Consider the following 25,562-nt stretch of genomic DNA (forward strand, 5'->3'; position numbering starts at 1 on the left):
AATAAGCTATGCCTACTGTATTGAAAATGTACAATTGAATATGTTTTGACATATACACACACACACACACACACACACACACACAGGAAACCATTATTACAATCAAAACTATGTAAATTTTTCTTGTGTCTCATTGTATTCTTTCCTTCAACCCCTTCCTGTGTCCTGTCATAATCAAACTACCACTTAACCTGCTTTGTGTCACTACAGATTAGTTTGCTTTTTCTAAAATTTTATATAAATGGAGTCATACAGTATGGATTCATTTTGTCTGGCTCTCTGTGTGCCAGCAATTATGATAAACCTTTTTATATGTTACCTATGTCACTGTTTTTCAAGTGTCATCAGATTCTTCAGAAGGCACATGACCAGAGGCAGGTTTGACATTCTGCTTTGAAAGTAAGATACTCACCTAAATTCTTGCCCTGTTTTATGGCCTCTGACACCCACAGACTAGGATGTGGTCTCTGCGAGCAGGAAAAAGCCCAGCTCAGCCCTCCTCCGCATCCCCAAACCTTGCCTCTAGCCCTGCAAGGCTTATCTGGTCGATTCAAACCAGTGGATACGGGCTGGCATTAGAGGAGCGGACAGAAGGCGCCTTAACAGCTCATGAATCCCTGGTCTCAGGAATGTTACCCTAAAGGACCATCGGTCACACTGCGTGATCCTGATTTCTTACCAGCCTGGACACACGAAACCAAGGGTGAGTCCACAAAGCATGTGGCCACACTCATCCTTGTGGGCCATCGTTCAAGGCATCTAGAATAGTCACTCATTTTTTCCTTAATGTCAGAATTTTACAAAATGCAAACTTGGATCTTTCGAGACCTTTAGCATATAGTTGAATATGCAGCTCTCGTAGATACCGACATAGAGACCACCCTGAGTAGTGTCAGGACACCAGCGTTCAAGGCCTCGCTCTGCTGTTTCCTGCTGTGGTGCCATCAAGTTTTCTGAATTCCAGTTGTCTGACTGGGTAAAGATGACTAATAGGAACCAATTCCCAAGGCTGCTGGGAAGACTGAAAATAAATAAATAAATATATATGTGCGTGTGTGTGTGTGTGTGTGTGTGTGTGTATGAAAAAGCATCAACTGGAGAGTTTTGTGCACTGTCTTTGATGAGGAAGTGTGAGTCTCACCAGTTGAGCAATTAGATGGATTCTGGGCACTTAAATTGAAAAACACAAGTCGGACAGGACGCCAGAGGTAACACCACAGCGTTGGGAGCTGGACTTCCACAGCCTCTTTAAGTCAGTGCATCTGACCTGTCATTGGCCAGTCGGCAACCCTGTGAACCTAAAGACTGTGCTCAACCACCGGGAATCAACGGCCATGTATTCAGCCCTGGGCATGCCATTCAATGCCTTTCAACCTCAGTGGACTTTTATGCATAAAATAGTAATCATTGCACCTATGTCTTATCTCCCAGAGTTATTTTAAGACTAATAGAGTCATATATGTCAGTGTCCTTTGCAGATGACCCTGTAGACTGCCAGGGAATTATCAAAGTGTGGCTATTTACTGAGCTGTAGGGTCGGCCTCCGGGTCATTGGCTGTATGTGCACCCACCCCTTCCAAGCTGGTACCTTTGGTTCCGTGGAGAAGGGATTCGCAGAATCTGATGTGCTGCATCCCTTACACCCACAGGTCATCCAGGCTCATCACTTAACCGGAGTCTGGGCTGGACACTGACAAGGAGCGGCCTGGCACTGACGGACGCGCCCATGGCAGCTCCAAGCCTTCCCACCAGAGGAAGGCTGTCGGCCTCATGTGACACCCCGTGCTCCCTCAGGGCTGCATCTGTCCCTGAGGGAGGACCTTCAGAACTTCCCTGAAAGATTTGTATGATTGTGGGAAAATCTCACTCAAGTGCCACAACCCACTTCTTTCAACCTGTCCCTCCTGAGGTCATTTCGTGACCATCTTCTCCGCCAGGGCTCCTTCCGAAGGCAGCGGCGTGCTCAGTCAGCACAAGAGTGATCAGGCGGGAGCCCCATGTCCTTTCCCAGAAGAAATAACGTGTCAGATGTGACTGGGGGGAGAGGCTGCACTGAGCCATCTGGTGGCATAAGGAAGGAAACAAACGCGGAGGGTATCAGCAAGCTCTACGCATAAGAATGAAGGGATGGGGCGATATTTATGACCCAAGAGATAAGAATAAAACAAGACAGATCACAGTGGTAGAAAGGACTTTATTCATTTACTATTGTTTAACAAATGATAACTTTTGGCAAACATTTTCGACTGATTATGCAGGCCAGTAGGCAGCTGCCTGTCTGTGTTGGTGAGGATCAAAAAGAAGAGAAACGACCCTGCTCTCTTGAAACTTATATCCCAGTGGAGAAGGCAACATAAATCACATACACACACACACACATACACACACACACACACACACACACGTGTTAATATGGGTGAGTCCTCTTCTGAGGGAGTTATGACACTCCCGTCAAGTCTATTAAAAATACACTTTGAAAGTCTCTAAACAAGAAAAGTGAACTTTCTTGGGTCAAATAGGAACTTATGGTCGAATTCTAGGAGCTGTGATTTTTTTCTAATTTTTCCCTCCTTTTCCTGTGGAAGCAAGAATTCTACTTTGTTCTAAGAGCTGGAGAAGAGGCGCACTGTAGTCACGAGCCCCAGGATTCTTTGTATTATTGTGAATTCCAAAAGTGACTTCCAAAAACCAGAGATCCTAAGGAGTGACTGAGGCCCTAGCAGGAGCAGGAGGCGGATACACTAGCTGGGCAGGGGTGGCATTTAAAGCCACTGGGTCTGTGTGTGGTGATAAAGGGTAGCAGGCGTTGTTGGTAATGGCTCCTGTAAATTCTATACATTTCGAGGGAAGAATAGCCAAACATGCCACCTCTTAACACATCCAGCCTCCACTCCACTCCCTAAATGAGCCATTTGATTCCTGGCTCCCAGATAGAATCGGGATCCAAACTGTCGTGGGCATTAGGTCTGGGCGCTCCTGGTATAGCCTTGCAGACGGAAGAAGACTGATCCAAGGCCAAGGATGCTCAGAACTATCCAGGAATAGAAAACTGGCCCGGCCGGCGTGGCTCAGGGGTTGAGCATCAACCTATGAACCAGGAGGTCACAGTTGGATTCCCGGTCAGGGCACATGCTCAGGTTGCAGGCTCCATCCCCAGTGGGAGGCATGCAAGAGGCAGCCGATCAATGATTCTCTCTCATCATTGATGTTTCTCTCCCTCTCCCTTCCTCTCTGAAATCAACAAAAAAATGTATTTTAAAAAAGAAATCTGGGCACCGCAGCTCAGGCAACATCCTCAGGATCCAACTTACTTCTTTCCATCCCTTGCTAGGATGTTCATGCGTGTGTTGGCTTCACGTTAAGGCAAGTCCTTGGGGAAGACTTCAAAGATTAATTTGGTTAAAAAATCAAAATAAGTAGAGGAAGAAAGAGAGAGAGAAAGACAGACAGATACCAGGATGAAGCCATGGATGGAGAATCCTCTAGCACTGTTAGTATTAGCGTACCATACATGCTTAGTACATATAAGCATATCATACATGCTCAGTTAGTTGGGTCTAAATTCAGTGAATGCCTGTTCAGGAATGAAGATAACTTTCTTCGTAGCCCAGCACCTTTTCCATTGCAGATGTGATGAATAGTTGAAGAGACAATAAGAAATGATCATCTGACTTCCAGCATCAACTAAGACAGAAAGCCATGTGACCTAAAGCCATGTGACCTAAAGCCATGTGTCCTGAGCTACAGTCACTGCTGCCTCTAGCCTCCTGCTCTGCTCACACAGCTCGGGCCCCTCCAACTCCTTTTCTAGCCATGAGTATCCCAGTTAGTCGGTGCTGAAAACGTCTAAGTGAAGGAGAATCATCATCATCAACCTTGAAATCACGTTCCTGGTTCTATTCTGGGTCACCTACTTCCTGTCTTGGTGACTTTAAAGGGAGGACCAGCCCCCCTGAGCAGATTTCCTTCATCAGTGCAGTGGGGACCACAGCACGGGCTTCATCAGTTGCTGGGAGGACTGATTCTGAGAGTGTATGTGGTGCAGTGACTGGCACATCCCAGTTCCCATACAAATGGGTGTTACCCATAAATCTAAATGACAAGGAGGCATAAAGCCTGTCTCTAATTTTCTCACTTACGTTGATTCAATTAATTTGCATGTGCTGGTGATGATGCTATATTCCCAAAGGTTGATTACAAATTTTTAAGTGTCTATACCTTCCTTTAACATTTGCCAAACAATTTGTTAATGACACCATTTTAAATGAGCCTGCATTTCATGAATTGTAATCCAATTAAGAATGCTACAGCATAAGGTTGGTAAAAACATTCTCCTGGGTGGGAATTAGATTCTGATTTTAATGAGGAGGCCGCAAAGGTGAGTTGATTTCTGAGCTCCATCCCTGCGCTCCTCATCATGTGCTTGCTTTTCGATTCTAATCAAGCGCGTTCATCACAGATCAGGAGGCCCTGAAGGGTCCTGGCCCTGCCGTTAACCTTCCTGCATTCCCATTCCAGGACTGCTACTTACTATCTCTGCAAACTTGGGCACATCACACATGCCATTCTCACAGACTCCCCTGCCTTCCCCCGCCCCCCACCTTGGGTTAGATAGCACATCTCTGTACTCTTCTCCGACTCCATAAATACCTTTGCCATGAGCTTGGCTGTGGCCATCGTGTAAGAATAAGATAGCACAACATATGTACTCTTCATTTGATGAGTAAATTGTTATGACTGTGGATAATTAATGTTGAATGATTGAATAAATGAATGAATGGAGGAAAATACATTAGTTCAGGGATGACCCATAAATCCAACTTACGGAGTGTCTATGGATAGTAATGATAGCCAGTTATCAGTTCCCTTCTTCATAAAACTTACCACTTACCATTTTAGTTCTGATGTAAATAACACTTTAATTTCTGTTCTGCTTTGAGGGAGTATCATGTATGCCTTTATTTTGCCCTTTGTGGTAGTTACATACTGCCATTTCTCAATGGAAACAAATATTTATTGAGAAACGCCCGTGTGTAGGCATGCGCTAAGGTGTCTCACATTTTTTAGCTGGGGTGGGGAACGTCTAGCCCTTATGAGGCCCGCAAGATCATTTGGTCCAGCCCGCCAAGGCATTAGGAGTGAGTTAATGAAATGTGTGACCAAATGCAGCAGGCTAATTTTTAAACTGATAATTTTGTAGAGCCTGTGAGTGATGTTATAAATACCCACGTGGCCTTTGGCAGGAAAAAGGTTCCCCACCCCTGGCTCACTGGTAGAGCGGGGGCTAGTGTTCTGATTGCTGTCGACTGGTTTTTACCTTCGAGAGTCACAGAAGTTAAAAACTAAAAAAATGGCATTTCACTGATTGCCTTTATTTAACTCAGGTTCTGGATATAAAATTACTTCTACCAACTAAACATACCGATGTGATGTTTGGTGAGAAGAGTGGAGCAAAGACCATGCCTCGTATAACTATTTCTTCCTGATTCCAGGCCAAAGCACAGAAATGTGAGGTTTTCCATGGCCCCACCCAGTGTGTCTTCCCCGCTCCCTGGCTGTGGGGGCCACTGAGGAAGCTCCAGTGGCGACCACGTCCCCGTGACGTGGGGTAGATGCTGTCGGCTGAGGCAGTCACCGCCTTAGGCAATGGTCCCTGATGTCACTGCTGCGTTGGCTTGGAAGCCGCTCCTGGGCACTAAGCCAGACCACACTGCAACACCGCCTGGTTTCTAGGTTATTCTACGGCGAACAGGGCAGCCCCTACCTCGAACAGTTCCTTGAACCAAAATCTGAATAGGGCTGGGCTAAGAGCCCTTTCTCTGTAGTACAGGGGGGCTCATTGTGGATTAACCCACACTGAACTATTACTGAAGTCGTTCTTGAGGTTTTTGTGTTTCTAAGAATCCCTAATAGAAATCATTTTAAAATGCATTTTGACAATCCTCATTCCTAAAAGTGTTGCTATAATGGGAGGTCTTATGTTGGGCCCCAGGAATCTGCATGAAAACCAGAAACCTAACCCACTCCAAATGCTTCTGGTATAAGCAGTCGACGAATCGTACTCGGAGAAGTGACACAGGAAGAAATGCCTGAGCAGGACTATACCTAGTATAATTTTCTCATAGATCATCGTTACTTGTGTATCCATCTCCCTTGCTGAAGCGCTAAATCAGCCATTTGATATTTATGAAGAACATGGAACTTTCCAGGCACCACAACGTTGCTGGGAAAACAGCAGGAGAGAACTTGGAGAAAGTTCCAGCCCCCCCGATACTCAGAGATGATCAAACCATCTAAATGGGTGTAGGAGACTCAACTGCGGTTTCTGCTACCCCTCCTGCCTCCCGTCCAGCCCTAGAACTGCCCTCCACACACAAGATGCTTCATTAGCGCCTCACTAACGCCTCCGCCACTGTGCGGGCTGTTCATAGGATGTGAACTCTGATAGACACGGGATATGTGTACCTGGACATAAGCATAGCGACGTTATTTCCTAGTATGTCTTTTTTTAAAATACATTTTTATTGATTTCGGAGAGAGAGAAACATCAATGATGAGAGAGAATCATTGATCGGCTGCCTCCTACACGCCCCACACTGGGGAACCAGCCCACACCCCGGGCATGTGCCCTGACGGGGAATCGAACCGTGCCTCCTGGTTCATAGGTTGATGTTCAACCACTGAGCTACATGGTCAGAGCTCCTATTATGTCTTGTTAGGGCCAGGCATTCATTCACATGCTCGTTCTGGAAGCATCCTCACCCATTAATGAGTTCACACATTCCAAGGATCATGAAATCCACAAACAATGCAGTCCTCACCATTCTAATTATAATTCTAGCGTCTGCATAATCTCTCATTGGGTTGAGGGCCAGCACTAACTTAAACATGCCCTTCCCGTGAGCATTTTTGTCTTTTGGATGTTTAGTAAAATAGTCCAGAAGATAATAAGTGTTTTTAATATGTTGTTCTTTCCTCCTTTTAATTTTTTTTTTCCCTTTGGGTTACAATCCTGTTAAATTTATCAGCTCACAATGGGACCTGTAATTGATTTAAAAGTAAATGACTCCCCTTAGTCTCAGCCTTCCAACTTAACAATGACTCTGTGGTGGAGAAAGAAATATATTAATCTGTAAATTGCATGATTCTATTGCAAATCTCCACACACACAGACACACACACACCCACCCCGCCCCCGCCCCGCTCTTCTCGTTAGCCTTGTTCCCTGGCAACATGTCACAGTGTAAAAGATATTGGAAGAAGTGTTTTTTTCCCAAAAATAGATGGATCCAGTGAAGATAAAAATCTTACCAAAAAGATGTCTCATAGACCTTTTCATGCGTTCTTCATCATAAATAGTTACAGAAAATTAGTGGGTAGCTGAGTTATGCTTGCAATGTAATTGCTATTTTTTTCTCTAATTTTCTGTATAAATTTGTCTATTTGTGACTCACCTAAGATTAGATTTTGTTTCTTGATAGACTAAACTTGTGGCCTATAGAACCATAGATCAAACTGATTGGCCAGGCACATGGCGGAGGGATGTGGCTGAGGGCAGAAGGTGGCTGGTATGGACAGGTTCTGCTTCCAGTTGGCACATCTGGGGTGAATGCATAGATAGGGCACAATATTTCCCCGCTGTCACACAGCTACTGAAGGAATCAAGGATCCTAAGATCATGCTTTAAAGAAGGAAAATAGATGGGGAGGGAGTATGGCATAGGGAGAAACTTTCCATGGCTATATTGAGATGTGCTGGTAGGTTTTAATCATCAGGTCGGAAAGCCTAGAGACATGCCAAGGGCATCGTGGGAGGGGCTGGGGTTGTACAGGGTACTTGGTTAAGCTTGTTAAAGATCGTGCCTTCAAACTGCTTCTAATGTTGTTGCATCGGACGCTTATGAACAGGCCAACATATTGAATTACAAATGTTTAAAGGTATCCCTTCCATAGAATGTTCTAGAGAAGTAACTGTTCCTGGGTGGTGAGGTGTCAGCCAAAGGCAGCTAAGGGCTGCATAGGCGAGGTTCCTGTGTGCACAGCTGTGTTTGCCCTTCCCTCAAACCAAACCCCAGAGCACCAGTTCTCTGATTCTCGGCCATTCACAGCTGCTTCCTGAAGCTCTTTGACCCCTTGGAAGTTGTGTCCAAATGGAATTTCTTGGAGCACAAAAGCATAGATTCCGCCCTGAGGTTCAGCCAAGATGTAGGAGAGAAGCAAGAATGAGGTTGCATTCTGATAACTGCACTGAGGCAAAATACAAAGAAATCTGGGATCTATTTGAAGGAGAGAAGTTGTGTGGATAACAGGGTAGAGAAAGTCTTGTCTGAGCAAGGGGAAGGCGGGGGAACGGTGCACTCTGGGAAGCACCACGTCCTGTGAGGGGACTCATGATGGTCGGGGTCAGGGGAAGAGACATGCTGTGCTTCCCAGTGGGTGGAACGCAAGTGTCCCCTCCCCTCCCCTCCCCTTCCCTCCCTTCTTCTCTGACCTCCCCTCTCCTCCCCTTCTCTTTCCTCCTTCCTCTTCCCTTCCTTTATTTTAATCTTCCCCCAACCCCTTCATCTGAGTTATCTATTTATAAAACTTTTCCCTAATTTCAGTTGCCTTTGCAATCTTCCTGACAGCACAGCTCTCATACTCCACATCCCGAACATAACGAGAGGCATGCTTGGTTCTGAACTCTGTTCATTGAAAACTCCACTTTGTACTTTCTCTCCTCGGTGGCTCTGCCTTCTGCTTTGTTGTGGCTGTATTTCTGTCCACAGGAATAAGCTCTGCTGAACCCCCTGAGATGGAAGTGTGACCCCTAACGGAAACGGAGAGTCCGGGCCGAGCACCTCCGATGCACAGCCCCAGGGAGGAGAGAGGCGGGAGGGCGGATCTCGGAAGAGAGAGAAGGAGCCATGATTTTCTCATCCTAGAAATCTCAGGGTTTGAGAGTGGGAGCCAGGAGGCGTTTCAAGACTCTCTTTGTTAAAAGAAAAAGCATTCGGGGGACGATTTCACTCTTCGTATCTTACCATCTCGTTTTGAGAGACAAGCGTAAGTTCTCTGTGGCACTAGTTGCCTTTCTCTGATCAAACTCTCCTCTCTCTAACCCTGAGAGTCTGTCTGGCCAAGTTCACATCTAAATCTATTCCACGTCCCTGACAAAGAGCTCATGTGCGCAGTGGCTGCCTTGCCTCCAAGAGGAGCCAGGACTGGCCGCAGCACCTGTTTTGCATCCGCATTTTTTGGAAAGGTGGGTCCCTCCTTGTTGGACGTCAGGTTGCCTTCATGGGAGACTTCATGCTCTGCTCTTAACAAATGTGATAATATTTTAGGCAAGAAGAAAAAATAAGAAATTGTTATGAAAATCACGAGGAACAATAAAGGATCTCAGTTGGCCCCCGATGAGAATTTGTCAGCAGCCTGATGAATATGCGTTCTCACTCTTGCTTCTAATCAGACAGTCATGGATCTGGATCTCAACTTGCTGTTTAATTAGGCAAATGAAGCTTCTTGCTTTTATAGCATCTTGTTCTTCCTTTCATCTGCCTACTCCGATGTTGTAGTTGGGGGCGATGTGTCTGTCTTGCCCACTAGACTGGGATCTTTCTAAGGAGAGGATGCTGCTGCTCGGCCCTTTCATAGCTCTGCCATCAGCTCCGTGCCTGCCCAAGAGCACCCGCCTCGTAGTATGTTTCATAAAGGAACGTCTATCCTGTCGTGTTCTTCCCATTGGATTGCAAATATGGGGAAAGTTACTAAGTTCCTCAATACTATGGGATGGTTCCTTCTTGCCCCTCCCCACGTCAGCACCTTCAGGAAGCACTGTGCACGCTAATTCATGGGTCTTCAAAGTCAGAAAAAGTCCACCGACCTTCCACATGGTTTCTCAACTAACAGGTGAAATGTGGGTGGACAAGGAGCATTCTCATCTCATTCGAGGGGAAAATATGGGGAAGGGAGTCGTCTGCTCCTATAAAGTGTGAAATAATGTCCCAGTTCAGAGTCCGTCATGAGCGTTGGCGTGGAACGTCAAGCAGGATTAATGGGCTTGATTTCCAACACGGCGTCTGGTTCCTGAAGTCTGCAGTCCTTGGTTAGTATGGGAAAGTGACGGTCTGCTTGCCCTTTACAGAGCTTATCATCAATTCCAGTGTTTATTTCCAGGAAGTCTGGGTACTTCATCCTAATTGCGGCCGTTGAGGCAAATGGTAGGAGAGGGCTAGCCTGATGCTGCATCTCCATGGCTCTTGTCAGAATCATAGAACTCTCGCATCTGGCAGTTACAAAATATTTAATTAGTGGCCCATGGAAGGTGTATGTGTGTGTGTGAAATACATGACCTTCTATTTAATTATCAAGAAATGCACCTATTAAATGTTGAGGAAATTGCTCCTCCCCCCCAACCCCCACTCCCCCCAGATTCTCAGAAGAGCTTCCCGGCTAGTTGGGAAGATGTACATTTACAGCAGTGATTCCGCAGGAAGGTGATGTAGTGATCTGGTGGCCGGCTGTGTGAGACTCGGGGATCACACGACTGGGGTCATCAGCTGTGCTCAGAAAAGCTTCCAGAGAAGGACCTGCTGGGCCTTAGAATCGGGAGATGGTTGTCAAGCTGTACGTACAGCCTAGACATTCCAGAAGGAGAAAGAGCTGAGTGCTGTGGCTTTAAGGATAAGACAAGCTGGTTTTGGTGTGTTTTTTGGAAGTCTGATAAATGCAGTGACTAGAGTAGAGGGTACGTGCAGACACTATGTAATTACGGCAGTAGATGGGGTACCAATCATGAAGGGATTTCAATTGTAAATAGATTAAGGACAGCTGTGCCTATGTTCTGCTTTCATGTGGAAAGAATGAATCCTATGTCTAAGTACAGCTAAGAGGAGCATATAAGTTTCTGAACATAGAGGCTCCTGGTCAGTGAATGTCATATTAGTGTGTTCATTAGCTTTGCCCAGTCCCGTCACCTGACCTGGCTTGAGCTCAGCTGGTTGGACATAACGGGGCCCTACACAGTGAGAAGGTATTGAACACATTGCTAATCACCAAGAGACCCAAGTCCAGGTTCAGGACTTGGGCTTCCACACGTACCCTGCTGCCAGTTCAAGGCAAAACAATGAGTCCAGTCTCCCCACACACAGGCTGTGAAATCGCAGGGAAGGGATGACATTTTCATTGGCTGTAGATTTTAACAAATCATTTCTCAACACTTAAACACTGGGAGATTTAACAAAAACAACCTGATAGTAGGCTTTGGGGGTAAAAGTCATGGTCAGCGTATTAAGAAGTACAAAGTACCAGGTATAAAGTTAGCCACAGGGATGTCAAGTACAGGATAGGGAATATAATCAGTAGCATTGTAATAACTACATATGGTGCCTTACTTCGTAAGGTACATAAATGTCTAATCACTATTCACCTAATCCTATATAATAAAAGCATAATATGCAAATTGACCAAACGGCCAAACAGTAGAACGACCATCCGGATGACCATCCAGACGACCATCTAGGACCATGCTATGACACCCACTGGCGCCAGGCCAGCCAAGGCAGGTGCGATGCGATTGGTCGGGGGCCCGGCCATCGCCCCATGATCACCCCACAGAGGGAGGCCCAGGCCACTGGAGGTGGGGTGATCAATCGGGGGCTCTGTGATTGCCCCAAAGAGGGAGGGAGGCCCAGGCCCACTGACTGATAGGCTGCAGCAGGTGGGTGGGGCCTCCCTCTGTGAGGAAAGCGTGGTTCCCAGGTGCTGGCAGCCAGGGGAAGGAAGACCTACTCTTGCACAAATTTCGTGCATCGACCCTCTAGTAGTAATATAATAGGGCATGGCAGCTATAATTAAAAAATAAATTTAAAATATTTGTTACATAAAAATGAAAGCAAAGACATGTCAGTAACATTAATGTGTATCTTTAAATCAAAGAAATTCCATTTCCTTTTAAATCTGGTGCCTATTGTGCAGGTAGAGGATGAACAAGAACCCAAAGTAAAAAGTACAACATTGGAAGCAGATGTTTGTTCCCAGGACAACAGAGCAAAGGAAAGGGAGGGAGCCTGGGTGCTCTAGCTGGCAGGTCCTCCACTTCCTGGGCCGGGGGCAGGTGGAGAGAGAAAATAGGGGGGAAGCAGGGGAAGAAATACTGTCAACAATAAAAATAAACTTGAACAATCAGAAAACTACAGTTTCAAGTTCACTTCTCTCAGAATGAGTATTCCAGGAGAAACTAGGACAAAACTACAAGCCTCTGTGACCCAGCGTAAGAAGGGCCAGACATCACTGGTCTTGCTTTTATTGGCCAAAGAGTCACTAAGTCAAGCCCAGGCTCAAGAGGATGGACATGCTACTCCAACTCTCAACAGGGTTGTCACAAATAATCCTAGCCCTCTTTCACCTGTTACCAGGCGTAAACCCATAACGAAGAGCTGTTTTAGCTCAGGCTGCCACCAAAACACCACAGCCTGCATGGCTTAGCCAACAGGCATTTAGTTTCTCACATTCTGGAGGCTGGAGGGCCAAGGTCATGGTATCAGCAAAGTCGGGTTCGGATGAGCACACTCTGACTTGGGCTGGCTGCTTCCCCGGCGTGTCCTCACTGTCTCTGTGGGTTGTGTGCATGGAGAGAGAAGAGGTGGCTCCTTCTATTCCTAGAAGGACACCAGTCGGATCAGAAGAGGTCCCTTACTCCCTCATTTAACCTGAGTTACCTCCTTCAAGGCCAAGTCACACTGGGGGTTTAACCTGTGCATTTTTTAAATCTATTTTTATTGTTGATAGAATTATAGATATCTCCCATCCCCCCAGCCCTCCCTCCCACCCCTACTCACTCTCCCCGGTCTTCACTGTCCTATTGACCGTGTCCATGGGCCATGCCTATAAGTACATAAGTTCTTTGACTTATCTCTTCTCATTCCCCCCCAAACCCCACGTGCATTTTTTGAGGGACACAGTCAGTCTATAGTGAGGGCAGGGGCAGGTTGGAGAGAGAAAGGGACACAGTTCAGTCTATAGTGAGGGCAGAACATGAAGAAGGTCCACACAGCATCTATTGAGCTCCTGTCTCCTCCAGGCATGGCTGAAACCAGGTCTCCTAGTGCCCCCTCGGCGATGAGAACCAGTCACCTACTTAGTTTTATGTAAGACGATGCTAACCAGATATTCTTTTGTTTATGACACAAAACACCCTGGTTGATGTAACTGTCAACCATTTAGCACCATGTTATAGTCACCAATGTCAGCACTGGAATTTGTAAGAAGGAATTGCAGTCCTGGAATGGGCACAAGCAGGAGATGATGACATCAGTGAGTTTGCAGGATCTGAGGATTTCATTCCCACAGACAGCCTCTGAATAACATGGGGTTACCTTTAGAAAACAAGATAAGAACTTTTTAATTCACTGTAAAGGTTCTTACAGGCATCATCCAATACCTGAGACACAAAAGCAAAAACATGCCACAGTCCAATCAGAACCCTTCTGAGATGTAACACGGATGTCCCTCCGAGACACTTGAGTTTGGCTGAAGCACATTTTCCACACCAGTGCTTATTCTATCCCCTCCCTCTGGAGGAGAGAGCTGTGGAGGGAGACAGAGCAGTCACTATGTCCCGGGCACAGAAACCAGCGCTCACAGTGAACATGGTGGCTCACCTTTAACACAAGCAAATATCCCTTTGTGTTTATGATAGCCCCATCCTCCCTCTGACTCTTTGCTTCAAAGTCAGGTGGATCTAGGCCCCCAAAGGCAGACGGGTGCCTTCAAGGGCAGGGAGGGAGATGTGGGAGTGTCTCCAAGCAACAAAGATGACCTCGGGCTTAGCAAGGTAAGGCACCAAGAACAGACACCAAGAATAGAGGCCCATTAATCCCCGTCACCGGGGTCACAGGCACCTCTTCAACCACGACAAACGGCCGTCTGCCTAACGGTGTGCGTTCAGCCAGGATATTGTGGGGCTGACAGCCATCCATCTCCCCGCAGCCCCAGCCCCTCCCGAATGCATTAGGCCAGCCCTGCTCTGAGTGTGTAGGAAGAGTGCGCTCACATAGAGCACCTTGGGGAAGGAGTGAAAGCAGTGGGCCACGGGTGAGGAAAGAGATCATTTTTGTGGGGTACGTTCAAGTACACAGAAAATTCTGCGGATATCGAATGCCCTTGAAGCTTTACTCAATTTATCAAAAATTCAAATCGCTGTTGATGGTGCCCACATGGCAGAGCTTTCTCTTCGAAGAGCAGACACTTGCTTCTCTGTACTTGGAGATCACGCCTTTCTATAAAAGCACGGATTACGTTGTGTAGAGATCTGCTGATTAACTCAACACCCACCTCCCCACTTCCAGTTCCAATAGGCAATCATTAGTCTTCATAAAGGGGACTGGTTCCTTTAAAAATCATGTGTGTCTCAGGGTAGACCCTCCAGGCTGTCTGTGCATTTGCGTTACAGAAGGTGAGGGGGCAAGGAAAGCCCAGGGAAGAGGCCTTTGTGAGCGTGTCTCATGGCTGCTGGCTGACACGGGATTGCCCCTCCTTCCCCGCACACAAGCACCTGCAGGCCATGAGATGGATTCTGGGAGCAGGGCCTGCCATATCCACTCAGGTTTTCCAGTGCAAAAGGCAGTCCATGTATGAACATGTGAGTGAATGAATGCGTGAGTGAAATGCATAAAGTAAACAAAGGCTTAAAGATTCGGTTTTGTATTTTGATCTCCCTGGTTGGCCGCCCATGATTAGAGCAGCCCTACGATTCCTTTATGCACTAAAAGGGCATAGCTGTTTTCTAAGTTTCCTCAGCTCCTGCATCCTCAGGAAGCGTGTCCTAAATACTTTTTGTTAAAACAGAGAACATTTGTATTTTTTTCCACTGTAGGGAATTATTTTATATATGTGTATATCTTATATAATAAAAGGGTAATATGCAAATTGACCCTAATGGCAGAACGACTGGGAATGACTGGTCGCTGTGATGTGCACTGACCACCAGGAGGCAGATACTCAATGCAGGAGCTTCCCCCTGGTGGTCAGTATGCGCCCACAGGGGGAGATCCACTCAGCCACAAGCCAGGCTTATGGCTGCGAGCACAGCAGCGGTGGCGGGAGCCTCTCCCGCCTCCTTGGTAGTGCTAAGGATGTCTGACTGTGGGCCTAAGCTGTTAGTCAAACATCCCCTGAGGGCTCCTGGGCTGCCAGAGGGATATCTGACTGCCAGTTTAGGCCCAATCCCCCAGGGAGTGGGCCTAAGCTGGCAGGTGGACATCCCCCAAGGGTTCCCGGACTGCGAGAGGGCACAGGCTGGGCTGAGAGCACCCCCCTACCGAGTGCATGAATTTTCATGCACTGGGCCTCCAGTGTGTATAAATAGAGATAGAGATAAAGATAGCTATATAGATAGATATATATGAAACAAGTAAGTGAAATTAAGTACATGCATAAAAAACTATTGTTATACCTGTCTCAGGCCATGAACTTATTTGAGTAAGGGGTTGGATTTGCTAGAATGTCCCAGGAATTGGAACTCTGGAGAGTTGGATTTTCTGTGGATAAATGTTTTTATTTCGGCTCTTATAAAATGATTGCAAATACGTAAGTCTTGGTCTTCCTTCGTCAGCCTATCATGATTGTATCTTTGCCTACTGACCTAGGCCGTCCAATCTCAGGCTCATCAGTGCACACACTGTGGGATCTGATGTGGATGTGGATGTGTGAGGAGGTCGATTCGTTTCCATCTGAGTTGGGAATGCAAGTACTCAGGAGCCTGTATGGTTTCGGCAGAATCCCCAAATGCTGATAACAAAGCAGAGGTCTCAGAAGATATTGGATGAGTGGCATAATAATATAATATGTGCTGTTATTTACTGGTTTCTATGTGCCGGGCAGAGTAAAAGAAACATTTACTCACTTGAGTTATCACACTTATTTCTGAAAACCGCACTAGGAGATTGATGCTATGAATCCCTTTCTAAAATATATATTTTTATTGATTTCAAAGAGGATGGGAGAGAGAGAGAGAAACATCAATGATAAGAGAGAATCATCGATTGGCTGCCTCACACACACTCCACACTGGGGATTGAGCCCACAACCTGGTGCCCCAACCAAGAACTGAACCGTGACCTCCTGGTCCATAGGTCAGTGCTCAGCCACTGAGCCACGCCAGCTGCACTGCTGTGAATCCCTTTTTACAGCTGACTCACTGCTGGTGGGAGAGGAGCTTCTTACACAGCCATGTGTCTACACAGCTCCTGGAGATCTCACTAAAGTGCTGCCTCCAAATCCACACCTGGGGAATCTGGGAGGCGGCGAGTCTGACAGGCTCTTGGGCAGTGCCCACGGCGAGCACCTTGATGCAAGACTTTGGGGAATCCCGGCCCCTCATCAGGTCAGCGCCGAGGCTGGCATTGGGGACTTCAGGCCGGTGCCTCTGACCCTCAGGCCCAGCAATCCCGCCACGCAGAGGGCTCCTTGTCTGGGGCAGACACTCATGTTGCGCTGGCGTCCTCTTCGCTCAGCAGGACCCTGTCTGCACTTCTCAGTGCAGAGGCCAGGGAGTCGCGGCTGTCGGTTGGCCGGCGCGGTTCCCATGGAGCTCATGCTCTCGGCGCTGCACTTTCTATTTGGGGAAAGACTTGCACGTCCATCTTCCTTGAAAAACAGCACTTTTGACTGTTTCTAAATTATAATTTTGAAATGAATTTAATGGGAAGCATACATTCTAGTGGCAGAACATAAAGATGAAAGGAGAAGGCGGCCTCTGTGATCGCGCTGTGCACAGAGGCGAGGGAGGCGTGTCCTGTGGGCCATCGTCTCGTGCACATGCTTTCCCACAGATTGGATCAGGGAGGGCGTAAACTTTTGTGTTCTGGGAGATTACATCATTTGTCTTTTTTTTTTTAATATATTTTTATTAATTTTTTTTACAGAGAGGAAGAGAGAGGGATAGAGAGTTAGAAACATCGATGAAAGAAAAACATCGATCAGCTGCCTCCAGCACACCCCCCACTGGGGATGTGCCTGCAACCAAGGTACATGCCCTTGGCCGGAATTGAACCTGGGACCATTCAGTCCGCAGGCCGATGCTCTATCCACCAAGCCAAACCGGTTAGGGCACATCATTTGTCTTTTTAAAAATATACGAGTGCATACTACTCAATAAAACAGATATGCCATAGGTTAATTCAACATTTCACATCTCCCCTAAATTTTGCTTTTAATTTATTTTCACCCTTAATAATGATAATATTTATGCTAGCCTTTTTTTCTGTACATCATTATTATGCCAACTTAGTGATTCGAAAATTCTAAAGTTATTCTCTCTTGTCTTATAGTTTATGCTTCAAAAGCGTAGGCTTGGCCACTTGGGGTGTGTGTTTGGCAGATCTTACAGTTTTCCATGGATCAACGCACACACGGTCCACACTCCTTGCTCTCTCATTCACATTTGGTAGTTTTTATAGCCAAACGTATGTGCTATCTTAGAGATTGCACTTTAACACAAAAACTCCTGTTTGATGAGAACTCCAGGTAACAGAAGGAAAATCATTGAAATAATCATCTTTTCAAACCTTTTTTTTTAATCACCTGAAAATGATTTCTCTACTTGAGTCTTCCTTCACCATTTTACCCCGCCACCCACGGCTTGATTAAGACACAAGAATGTAATTATCTGGTAATTTTGAATCTCACTGATCATAATAGAAAGAACTGGCTCAGGTCAGGGGTTATCTTGGTGCATAATTAATTGTCCGACATCATCTTAATCAACATCTCTTCAGCTTGAGCATCTTGCATTTCGTGGACAGGAGCGGGGAGGCGAGCCGTGCGATTTAATCAACTCTGCCTGAGTTGCCAGGGATGGATTCCGGGAGGCGGCGTCCCCCCGTTATTAGAGAAGGAACTGGAGTGTGTCAACCTTCCGAGATGGGTCCCGCGTTGCCACGTGTGAGAGACAAGGTGCGTTCGTGAACACAAGGCTCCTGGTGCGTGGCTCATGGCAACTTGATTAATAGGTTGAAGTAGCAGATCCGTGAAGGAGGGTATGTGGGGTGATGTGAGCTCTCCCCTACCACTGGCCACAAAATGCCATCGACTCTTACCAATGCCAGGTTGTTTGTGCCACAGCCGATGCTTATTAAAATATAGGATCTGCCTTTTTTAAAAAAATCGCAATAACGTGACTTGTCACATTTTCATAAAGATGCAGTAGGCCAGTTCTGCCCTCGCCGGTGTGGCTCAGTGGATAGAGCATCGGCCTGTAGACCAAAGGGACCTGGGTTGGATTCCAGTCAAGGGCACGTACCTCAGTTGTAGGCTTCTCCCTGGCCCCTGCCCTGGTCAGGACTCGTGCAGGAGGCAACCAAGCAATGGGTTTCTCTCACATCGATATTTCTCTCTGTCTTTCCCCCTCCCTTCCACTCTCTCTAAAAATCAATGGAGATATACCTCGAGAGACTTCGCAAGAGCCTTCCTCTTGCAACTCAGCCGCCAACATGCCATCCAGACTGAGGAAGACCCGCAAACTTCGGGGCCACGTGAGCCACGGCCACGGCCTCATCGGCAAGCACAGGAAGCACCCCGGGGGCCGCGGGAATGCTGGCGGCCTGCATCATCACAGGATCAACTTCAACAAATATCACCCAGGTTACTTTGGGAAAGTTGGTATGAGGCATTACCACTTGAAGAGGAACCAGAGCTTCTGTCCAACAGTCAGTCTTGATAAACTGTGGACCCTGGTCAGTGAGCAGACATAGGTGAATGCTGCCAAAAGCAAGACTGGAGCTGCTCCCATCATTGATGTGGTGCGATTGGGCTACTACAAAGTTCTGGGGAAGGGAAAGCTCCCAAAGCAGCCTGTCATTGTGAAGGCCAGGTTCTTCAGCAGAAGAGCCGAGGAGAAGATTAAGGATGTTGGTGGGGCCTGTGTCCTGGTAGCTTGAAGCTACATGGAGGGGAGTTCATTAAAATGTCCAAGTACTTAAAAAAAAAAAAAAATCAATGGAAAAATATCCTCGGGTAAGGATTAAAAAAAAAAAAAGGAAAAAAAGATGCAATAGGCCAGTTGAAATAACAGCAGGGAAGATGTTTTAGGCAAGGTCAGGGCTTGCAGGCTCAGAGACTAGTCTGGGACCCTGTGCGATGCTCTGGAGGGGAGAGCGGGCTCTCCAGGGGTTTCAGCTCTGGGATGGCCATCAGTGGGCGGTTCTCTCTCTCTCATCAGCAGTGGAGCGTGGCAGGTTAGAGATTATTCCTCGTGTGTGAACGACGAGGAAACTGAGATTCAGAGCAATTCACCGCCTTTCTTACTGACATCGAGCCAGGAAGTGACCGTGCCGGACATTGAACTCGGTGCCATTTGCACTTGGCTGACGTAGACACGCATTTCCACTTTGCTGGGTCCTCGTTTGCCACGTTCTTTCATTGGCTTCTTCTCTCTGCTCCCCAAGCCTGCCCTCCAGGTCTCTGTCAGAGAGTCTCTGAACAGCAGTGACATCGGCTCATTTTCCTGGAGGGACGACTATTGCTACTTCCCCGCGTGTTGTGGGCCTGCCTTTCTGAGTGGGTGCCGCTGTCTCCGGTGGGTTTTGGAGTTTCCTGCCTGGGGAGTCCAGCTGAATCGTGGCTGAAGCTGTGGGTCAGAGGAGAGAAGGAGAGAGGGAGGCAAGGAGAGTGTGGTGTGAAGAAGGTGGTCGAACCAGGTAGGCTGAGTGCTGTTGCTAAGTCTAGAGTCCACGCAAGGCCAGGGGGAAGCAGAGAAAGTTAAGGGCCTAAGACTGATAGATCATGAAATGCGTCTGCGAAGGAGAACGGGACGCAGCCGCAGGCACTGCAGGTGGGAGGTGGGAGGTGGGAGAGACTGTTGTGAGCGGTCACTGACAGGTGTGGTTGTGTGACCGCTCAGGGCTCCGGGCAGGCGTTTTCTGGAGAATTGGACCTGTGTCTCTCTCTTTACCACCACGCTCCACTGAGTGACGTCACTGCCTCCAACAGACACCCACCTATTTGCTCTTTCATTCATTAACTAGTAAGTGAATTTACATTTAATGATCATCATGTTTCTTTCCAATATTCCTACGCCTTTGACATTCTGTCCACCACTCCTGGGCCATAGCTCTGCTCTACGGCCCATCTCCTATCCACCCCCCGTAGCTTTCAGTCAACCTGGAACTCCCTGCCCCTCCGGGGGGGCCCTATCCTACTGCTGATACTCTCATCTTCTAAACTACCCCTTCACAGCACTTCCTGTGTGCCATGCTGCTTACTGTTTCTATGTCTATAAACCCCACAGAATCAGCCAGGAATCACTCGCTCGTCAAATACTCGCTGGGCACAGAGGACATCGCGGTGGGTGTTTGAGGGCCTGCGTTTTATCGGGGAGACACAGAACACGTGTTTCAGAATGAAAAACAAATGTGGCAGATCCAGGCAGTGAGTTATTATAAAAAGGGGATGAAGGCCCTCCCGACCCTGGTGGCCAGGCGAGCCCTGTGAGAAGAAGGTGACAAGGGATCTAGGGAAATGACAGAAACCGAATTCTCCTGGGGGGCCGGTCAGCGAGACCCTGAGACCATGTCCGGCCTTTCAGGTCCAAGTGAGAGACGCGACCTTGGTTTTAAATGTGAGCGGATTTATGTCCATTCGAGCTCGCCTGTCGGCAGAGGGCAGGGCTGCTGGGCCCCCGGAGAATTCCATCCTGAACGTCCTCATTCCTGTGGCCATTGTGGTACCAGAGCGCCAGCCCCCAGACTAATGCTTAGCAAGCGTTCTTTTTAATGAAACGAATTGATTAATTCTTTTCAAGAAATGTATTCTCGCCGTTGCAGGTCACCCTTGCACATAAAATTGACTTTTCTGCCTCTTAATGCAGTACTTCTGGCAAAGAGAGCCCTCGGGCTGTATCAGGGTCACAGACAAGCTGGGCCAGAGCTGCTCCTACCTTTTCATTTAGAACCCAGTGCGCCTCAGAGCTTAACAGCCCCATTTTTCCTGGCTTAGAAAAATCCCTCATTTGTTTTTTAAAGTATCTTTTAATACCGCACTGCAAAATTAGCTGCCACCTAAACACAGTTTGGCTAAACTAATAGGACTCACAGTATTGTTTTCCTTTTATTTTTATTTAACAAAATGCTCCGGATACAGATTAACTTTGCTGCCCACGCATTGGTCATTGTCTGACTATCCACAAACAGGCCGAAGGTTCTCTGATAAATGATCCTCAAACTCCCTGGGTCTCAACGAGTTGTTGGCACCTTCCTCTGTTTTGTCGCCCAGAGCATAACCAGGGAACTTCCTTCAGCTGCACAGCTCAGCGGCCCTCAGCCAACACCAGGAATGCGAGCCTCTCACCACGCCCGGACCCCTGCCCTGCGTGCCGGTCTCCTGGTCACCTGGCCTCCCAGGCACCTTCCAGGGGAGGCCCGCTCTCAGGTCGGCACTGGAGGAGCTGGAGTGAGGGTGTCGCTGCTCATCTGGGAAAGCAGGTAGGAGCCCAGATCTCCTTCCCGCACAGATGTCTCCAAGGTCACGAACACCCAAAACCGTCCTACTTTCCAGGAGGACGTGGGATGCAGGGGAACAGCAGGTGTGGAATGAGATATGTTTGTTTATTTTTAAATAATAGCTTTATTGAGGTACTAGAAGCCCGATGCACAACATTCATGCACTGTGTGTGTGTGTGTGTGTGTGTGTGTGTATGTGTGGGAGGGTGTCCCTCAGCCCAGCTGGCGCTCTCTAGCAGGCTGGGACCCCTCAGGGGATGTCCGCCTGCCCAGGGTCCTTAGCGCTGCTGTGGAGGCGGGAGAGGCTCCCACCACCAACACCACTGCACTCTCCAGCCATGAGCCCGGCTTCTGGCTGAGCGGCACTCCCCCGGTGGGAGCACACTGACTACCAGCGGGGCAGCTCCTGCGTTGAGCGTCTGCCCCCTGGTGGTCAGTGCATGTCATAGCGACTGGTCGTTCTGCCGTTGGGTTGATTTGCCTATTAGCCTTTTATTATATAGGACGATTGACATAACCTAAAATCCACCCCTTTAAAGTATACAGTTCAGCCATTTGTAGTGTGTTTTCAGAGTTGTGCAAAACATCACTGCCTTCTAATTTTAGTATTTTACTAGTATAACCCTAAAGAGAAACCCATTAGTATTCACTCCCCATTGTCCCCTCCTCCCATCCACTGGATACCACCAATCTACTTGACCTCTCAGGATTTGCTTATTCTGGAATTTTCATATAAATTGGATCATATAACGTGTGGCCTTCTGTGTCTGGCTTCTTTCTCTAAGTATGTTCTCCACATTCATTCATTTTGGAGCATGTGCCAATACTTGGCTCCATTTGCTGGATAAGTAACATTCTGTTGTCCAGATATGTCACGTTTTGTTTGTCCATTCATCAGGTGATGGACAGGTGGGCTGTTTGACGTTTGATCACGTGACCACACTGCTCTGGGCGTCTGTGTCCTGGTCTCTGTGAGGACATCTGTTTTCAGTTGCGTTGGGTATACTAGAACCTAAGAGAGAAATTGCTGAATCATAATGGAACTTGAAAATATTTCCTCCCATTCTGTGGACTGATTTTTTATTTTATTGGTGGTTTCCTTGGAAGCATAAACATTTTTTTCTAATTTTTACAAAGTTCAATTTACCTATTTTTTCGTTAGTTGTTTGCACCTTTCCTGTGATGGGGAAGGAACTGTTGCCCAACCCAAGGCCATAAAGATTTACTCCTGTGTTCCCTTCTGAGAGTTGTATAGCTTTCGGTCTCATACTCATGTCTGTGACTCATGTTGAATTAATTGTTATGTCGAGTGGAGTAGGTTTCCAACGTCATTCCTGGCCTGTGGCTATCCCGTCGGCCCTACGTGATTTGTTGAAAAGACGCTGTTCCCGTTGACTTGTGTTGGTATCCTCTTGAAATTGACTAAACAGCAGTGTCTGGCCTGGGAAACCCCAGTGTGAATGCAGGAGCGTTATCCCCTGAGGCGCCGTGAGAAGTGAAGGCAGCGATGCCTCCACAGCATTTAGCTGAACATGGAGAAAGGAGCTGCGCACCTTTTTTTATTTCAGTTTTTGTGCTTGCTTCCCTTTTGTTTTATTTCCAGATCTTAACCTAGCAGGTTCCAAATACACACGTGCTCAATGAATGAATCAGCACCTAGGTGAACGGATGGAGGAGTAGGAGACGCGGAAGTGTCTGAATTAACTAAGGCTGTGCAGAGACTTCTGCGTTCAGGTCAGGGAGGAGAGAAGTGGATTGGGACAAGGTTCAGTGGGTCTCTTGACTGCAAAATCCCCAAGAAGGAGCCTGTGGCCTTCCTACTGTGATGGCCCTGGCTTCATGGCCCTGGCTTGGGATGAACTTGGGCACAGTCCAGGTTACACCTGTCCCCAGTGTGCACCCAGCTGGAAGCTGCCCCGGCGTGGTTTCCCTGCTATTAAAAACCCCAAAGGCAGCTTATCTCTGTGCAGATACCAAATACACACATGCACGTGCACACACACCCCTATATATAGCCGTTCAGTTATTCTTGGTTCTGGTGTCTCTAACCTTTGCTTTCCCTTTTTAATGTTATAGGATTCCATTTTTAAATATCACACATATATGTTACTGAGGAGATAAATACTGAATCGAAGTCTGCACTGAGATTTCTATAGACAGGTTCTCATCGCTGAGCCTCTGTGAAGCACCTAAAATAAGGGCTGGCTTGATAAATAAACAAATACACAGTCAATAATTGTTTGTTTAATTAGTTGACGGGGTCTGCTAAAATTCTCTGTATTAATTAAGCATTAGCATACTAGCCAAATTTGGAAAAGACAACCCACATTTAAAATACATTCCATTTCGTGATTTTTTTTAATTAAAAATAATTATTTACTCAGTATGGAGACAGACAAATACAAAGCCACATTTTAATTAAAGCCAATGGAACTGCATTTGTGCCAAAGTAGACTGGCTGCGGGAGATGCCTTTGAATTTTAAGTAGAGAAACTACATGAAACCCGCTGCTTCTCTCCTGGTGAGAAACACACAAGCTCGCCATCAGGCCAGGAGTCTGAAAACACCCCATTTTTATTTTTATCTCCACAGTATTTTGATTTGTATGCAGACTTAGCACAAGGAATATCTGGTATCTGATATCCCCCTAGATTTTTTTTTTTTTTTTTTTAGTTGATGCAGTCTCACTCTGTATACGCTCTGATTTTTATAACAACCTTGGGAGGTAGGTCAGAAAGTGTCTGTCCTCATTGTACATGGAACTGGCTCGGCCAAGGTTAGCCTGGTACGGAGGGGCCGAGCCAGGACATTAACCTTGTAATCCTGTGTGTTCCCCCTCCAATCCTCTTCCACTTCGCATAATAGGTGGCATGTGCCCTGGCTTCTTTGGGACCTTTTATAGGGTCCGTGTCCCTGTTCCCACTTGGATTTCCTAGGAATACGCTGCCGTGAGTTACACTTTGGCCTTGGACATCACAGTGACTGTAATTGACTACTGACAGTAGCAGTGACTTAACTAGGTAACCTCCTTTGTGTTTTCTCCTAAAATCACAGATCGAGCGCTGACAAAGTTGCAAGCATCATGGAACAATCAGAGACAGAAAACTCCGTTCCGCAACAAGAAAAATAGGGGTATTTATAAGCCAGCCGTCCCTCCCCGTGATCAATGGGCTCTTCCCGTTTCGCTTGGAGAGACGCGCTCTCTCCATAATTCTGCAGGAAAGACTAACAATTTAATGTCTCGGCAGTGCGGCTGAGCTCTAACCTCTGAGTAATCACCCTGTCACCTGGCTCCTCGGTGCTGGAATGCCAGAAATATTAACAAAGATTTAATTTCCACATTAAAATGCTTGCTGGGAAGAGTTCCATATTTCATCCTATCAATTTGAAAAGATTAATATTTACTGTGATCTGCTTTATCTCGGAATCCAATCCACTGTGTTCTGAGGACGCGCTAATGGAGTTGCACGGGGCGTGCTCCGAGAGGAACATAGATTAGATCCCGATGGGAGGCATGAGACACTGCGAGGGGCCGGTATTCCCGAGAGAGAGCACCCCGCCGGGATCTGGGATCGGGGTTAGTCATTGACAAGCGCACCGCCACTGTCTGGGACGACATAGGGAAGACACGTGGGGAGAAGGCCTCAGCTGTGAGCCCTTTAAACTTGGCCTCGGGAAGCACGGGCCTGCGGCCTGCAGCTGCACAGTCCCCAGCGGGGCCCTGGGAGGCTCTGCGCGTGCGAGTGTGGAGAACCCTGCCCTTATCTTTTCTGTGTCCCCATAAAAAATGGCGAGTGGCACTTTAGGATAAATTTTCTTTCTTCTAAGTTTAGTCTGGCCACATCCACTATCTCAAATCTGTTGAACCTGTAAAGGAGTGGAAATGAAGTGAGTTATCCGCTGGTAAAGTGTGTGTGTGTGTGTGTTTAGGGAACACCCCATATACACGAGTCCCGAGCTGTGTGCCTGACGTTCAAAACATGCCCATTAGCCCTCACCGGTTTGGCTCAGAGGATAGGGCGTCAGCTTGTGGACTGAAGGGTCCTGGGCTCCATTCCCAGAGGGGCCCTTGCAAGGGGCAGCC

General features: G+C 47.3%; 1 pseudogene; it reads left to right on the forward strand.

Annotated features, from left to right (window-relative positions):
* Positions 1 to 18,472: 18,472 nt before the first annotated feature.
* On the forward strand, positions 18,473 to 18,974 carry LOC138993141 (large ribosomal subunit protein uL15-like; annotated as a pseudogene).
* The last annotated feature ends 6,588 nt before the right edge of the window (positions 18,975 to 25,562 follow it).

The sequence above is a fragment of the Myotis yumanensis genome, unplaced genomic scaffold (genome assembly GCF_028538775.1).
Source record: "Myotis yumanensis isolate MYYU_CA2020_CCGP unplaced genomic scaffold, mMyoYum1.0.hap1 SCAF_15, whole genome shotgun sequence".
Classification (NCBI taxonomy): domain Eukaryota; kingdom Metazoa; phylum Chordata; class Mammalia; order Chiroptera; family Vespertilionidae; genus Myotis; species Myotis yumanensis.